Raw genomic sequence first — 5,000 nt, forward strand, 5'->3', positions numbered from 1 at the left:
TGTGTTTAACTTGTTTGTGTTTGCGTACATTACTATGTGTGTGTGTGTGTGCTCTTACGGCTGTGATGGACTCTAATTCCCAGCTGGATGTGTTTAAGAGGGTTATAATGTAGCAGGGGTTCAACATACGTCACTACCTTTCCTTTACCTATCCTGTCCTCTCCTCCTCTCCTGTCCTCTTCTCCTCTCCTCCTCTCCTCCTCTCCTGTCCTCTCCTCCTCTCCTGTCCTCTCCTCCTCCCCCCCTCTCCTGTCCTCCCCTCCTCTCCTGTCCTCTCCTCCTCTCCTCCTCTCCTCCTCTCCTGTCCTCTACTCCTCTCCTGTACTCTCCTCCTCCCCCCCTCTCCTGTCCTCTCCTCCTCTCCTGTCCTCTCCTCCTCTCCTGTCCTCTCCTCCTCTCCTCCTCTCCTCCTCTCCTGTCCTCTCCTCCTCTCCTGTCCTCTCCTCCTCCACCCTCTCCTGTCCTCTCCTCCTCTCCTGTCCTCTCCTCCTCTCCTGTCCTCTCCTCCTCTCCTGTCCTCTCCTCCTCTCCTCCTCTCCTGTCCTCTCCTCCTCTCCTCCTCTCCTGTCCTCTCCCCCTCCCCCTCTCCTGTCCTCTCCTCCTCTCCTCCTTTCCTCCTCTCCTGTCCTCTCCTCCTCTCCCCTCTCCTGTCCTCCCCTCCTCTCCTCCTCTCCTGCCCTCTCCTCCTCTCCTGTCCTCTCCCCCTCTCCTCCTCTCCTCCTCTCCTGTCCTCTCCCCCTCCCCCCTCTCCTGTCCTCTCCTCCTTTCCTCCTCTCCTGTCCTCTCCTCCTCTCCGGTCCTCTACTCCTCTCATGTCCTCCTCTCCTGTCCTCTCCTTCTCTCCTCCTCTCCTGTCCTCTCCTCCTCTCCTGTCCTCTCCTCATCTCCTCCTCTCCTCCTCTCCTGTCCTCTCCTCCTCTCCTGTCCTCTCCTCCTCTCCTCCTTTCCTGTCCTCTCCTCCTCTCCTCCTCTCATGTCCTCTCCTCCTCTCCTCCTCTCCTGTCCTCTCCTCCTCTCCTGTCCTCTCCTCCTCTCCTGTCCTCTCCTCATCTCCTCCTCTCCTCCTCTCCTGTCCTCTCCTCCTCTCCTCCTCTCCTCCTCTCCTCCTCTCCTCTCCTGTCCTCTCCTCCTCTCCTCCTCTCCTGTCCTATACTGTCTTCTCCTCCTCTCCTGTCCTCTCCTCCTCTCCTGTCCTCTCCTGTCCTCTCCTCTCCTCCTCTCCTGTCCTCCTCTCCTCCTCTCCTGTCCTCTCCTCCTCTCCTGCCCTCTCCTCCTCTCCTGTCCTCTCCTCCTCTCCTCTTCTCCTGTCCTCTCCTCCTCTTCTCCTCTCCTGTCCTCTCCTCCTCTCCTGTCCTCTCCTCCTCTCCCCCTCTCCCATACTCTCCTCCTCTCCTGTCCTCTCCTCCTCTCCTGTCCTCTCCTCCTCTCCTCCTCTCCTGTCCTCTTCCTCTCCTCCTCTCCTGTCCTCTCCTCCTCTCCTGTCCTCCCCTCCTCTCCCCCTCTCCTGTCCTCTCCTCCTCTCCTCCTCTCCAGTCCTCTCCTCCTCTCCCCTCTCCTGTCTTCTCCTACTCTCCCGCTCTCCTGTCTTCTCCTCCTCTCCCCCTCCCCTGTCCTCTCCTCCTCTCCCCCTCCCCTGTCCTCTCCTCCACTCCCCTTCCCTGTCCTCTCACCCTCTCCTGTCCTCTCCTCCTCTCCTCCTCTCCAGTCCTCTCCTCCTCTCCCCCTCTCCTGTCTTCTCCTCCTCTCCCCCTCCTCTGTTCTCTCCTCCTCTCCAGGTCCCCTGTTCTCTCCTCCTCTCTCCCTATCCTGTCCTCACCCACTCCCCTGTCCTCTCCTCCTCCCGCCTCCCGTGTCCTCTCCCCCTCTCCTGTCCTCTCCTCCTTCCCCCTCCCCTGTCTTCTCCTCCCCCCTCCCCTGTCCTCTCCCCCTCTCCTGTCCTCTCCTCCTCTCCTGTCCTCTCCCCCTCTCCTGTCCTCTCCTCCTCTCCTGTCCTCTCCTCCTCTCCTGTCCTCTCCTCCTCTCCTGTCCTCTTCCTCTCCTCCTCTCCTGTCCTCTCCTCCTCTCCTGTCCTCTCCTCCTTTCCTGTCCTCTCCTCTTCTCCTGTCCTCTCCTCCTCTCCTGTCCTCTCCTCCTCTCCTCTTCTCCTGTCCTCTCCTCCTCTTCTCCTCTCCTGTCCTCTGCTCCTCTCCTGTCCTCTCCTCCTCTCCCCTCTCCCGTACTCTCCTCCTCTCCCCCTCTCCTGTCCTCTCCTCCTCTCCTGTCCTCTCCTCCTCTCCCCTTCTCCTGTCCTCTCCTCCTCTCCTCCTCTCCAGTCCTCTCCTCCTCTCCTCTCTCCTGTCTTCTCCTCCTCTCCCGCTCTCCTGTCTTCTCCTCCTCTCCCCCCCCTGTCCTCTCCTCCTCTCCCCCTCCCCTGTCCTCTCCTCCTCTCCCCCTTCCCTGTCCTCTCACCCTCTCCTGTCCTCTCACCCTCTCCTGTCCTCTCCTCCTCTCCAGTCCTCTCCTCCTCTCCCCCTCTCCTCCTCTCCCCCTCCACTGTCCTCTCCTCCTCTCCTGTCCTCTCTCCCTCTCCTGTCTTCTCCTCCTCCCCCCCTCCCCTGTCCCCCCCCTCCCTTGTCCTCTCCCCCTCTCCTGGGGGGAGAGGACAAGGAGGAGGTAAGCAGGGAGAGGGAAAGAGAGAGGAGGTAAGCAGGGAGAGGGAAATAGAGAGGAAGTAAGCAGGGAGATGGGAAAGAGAGAGGAGGTAAGCAGGGAGAGGAGGTAAGCAGGGAGAGGGAAAGAGAGAGGGGGTAAGCAGGGAGAGAGAAAGAGAGAGGGGGTAAGCAGGGAGAGAGAGAACGGGAGAAGGAAAGAGAGAACGAGAGAGGGGGTCAGCAGGGAGAGGGAAAGAGAGAGGGGGTAAGCAGGGAGAGGGAAAGGGAGAAGGAAAGAGAGAGAGAGGGGGTCAGCAGGGAGAGAGAGAAAAGGAGAAGGAAAGAGAACGAGAGAGGGGGTCAGCAGGGAGAGAGGGAAAAGGAGAAGGAAAGAGAGAGAGAGGGGGTGATAATCATTTGTTTTGACAGACAGTTGTATTTTGTAGAGAATTGATGAAAAGGCCTTTACAGTTTATGATGTAATAACACATCTGGATCTACTACGTTGACTGACACCAGCAGTATGAAACTACTACGTTGACTGACACCAGCAGTATGAAACTACTAAGTTGACTGACACCAGCAGTATGAAACTACTACGTTGACTGACACCAGCAGTATGAAACTACTACGTTGACTGACACCAGCAGTATGAAACTACTACGTTGACTGACACCAGCAGTATGATCTACTATGTTGACTGACACCAGCAGTATGAAACTACTAAGTTGACTGACACCAGCAGTATGAAACTACTACGTTGACTGACACCAGCAGTATGAACTACTACGTTGATTGACACCAGCAGTATGAAACTACTACTTTGACTGACACCAGCAGTATGAAACTACTACGTTGACTGACACCAGCAGTATGAAACTACTACGTTGACTGACACCAGCAGTATGAAACTACTACGTTGACTGACACCAGCAGTATGAAACTACTAAGTTGACTGACACCAGCAGTATGAAACTACTACGTTGACTGACACCAGCAGTATGAAACTACTACGTTGACTGACACCAGCAGTATGAAACTACTACGTTGACTGACACCAGCAGTATGATCTACTATGTTGACTGACACCAGCAGTATGAAACTACTAAGTTGACTGACACCAGCAGTATGAAACTACTACGTTGACTGACACCAGCAGTATGAACTACTACGTTGATTGACACCAGCAGTATGAAACTACTACTTTGACTGACACCAGCAGTATGAAACTACTACGTTGACTGACACCAGCAGTATGAAACTACTACGTTGACTGACACCAGCAGTATGAAACTACTACGTTGACTGACACCAGCAGTATGAAACTACTACGTTGACTGACACCAGCAGTATGAAACTACTACGTTGACTGACACCAGCAGTATGAAACTAATACGTTGACTGACACCAGCAGTATGAAACTACTACGTTGACTGACACCAGCAGTATGAACTACTACGTTGACTGACACCAGCAGTTTGAACTACTACGTTGACTGACACCAGCAGTATGAACTACTACGTTGACTGACACCAGCAGTATGAAACTACTACGTTGACTGACACCAGCAGTATGAAACTACTACGTTGACTGACACCAGCAGTATGAAACTACTACGTTGACTGACACCAGCAGTATGATCTACTATGTTGACTGACACCAGCAGTATGAAACTACTACGTTGACTGACACCAGCAGTATGAAACTACTACGTTGACTGACACCAGCAGTATGATCTACTATGTTGACTGACACCAGCAGTATGAAACTACTAAGTTGACTGACACCAGCAGTATGAAACTACTACGTTGACTGACCCCAGCAGTATGAACTACTACGTTGACTGACACCAGCAGTATGAAACTACTACGTTGACTGACACCAGCAGTATGAACTACTATGTTGACTGACACCAGCAGTATGAACTACTAAGTTGACTGACACCAGCGGTATGAACTACTACGTTGATTGACACCAGCAGTATGAAACTACTACGTTGACTGACACCAGCAGTATGAAACTACTACGTTGACTGACACCAGCAGTATGAAACTACTACGTTGACTGACACCAGCAGTATGAAACTACTAAGTTGACTGACACCAGCAGTATGAAACTACTACGTTGACTGACACCAGCAGTATGAAACTACTACGTTGACTGACACCAGCAGTATGAAACTACTAAGTTGACTGACACCAGCAGTATTAACTACTACGTTGACTGACACCAGCAGTATGAACTACTATGTTGACTGACACCAGCAGTATGAAACTACTACGTTGACTGACACCAGCAGTATGAAACTGCTACGTTGACTGACACCAGCTGTATGAAACTACTACGTTGACTGACACCAGCAGTATGAAC

This window comes from Oncorhynchus mykiss, chromosome 16 (assembly GCF_013265735.2).
Source record: "Oncorhynchus mykiss isolate Arlee chromosome 16, USDA_OmykA_1.1, whole genome shotgun sequence".
Classification (NCBI taxonomy): Eukaryota; Metazoa; Chordata; class Actinopteri; order Salmoniformes; family Salmonidae; genus Oncorhynchus; species Oncorhynchus mykiss.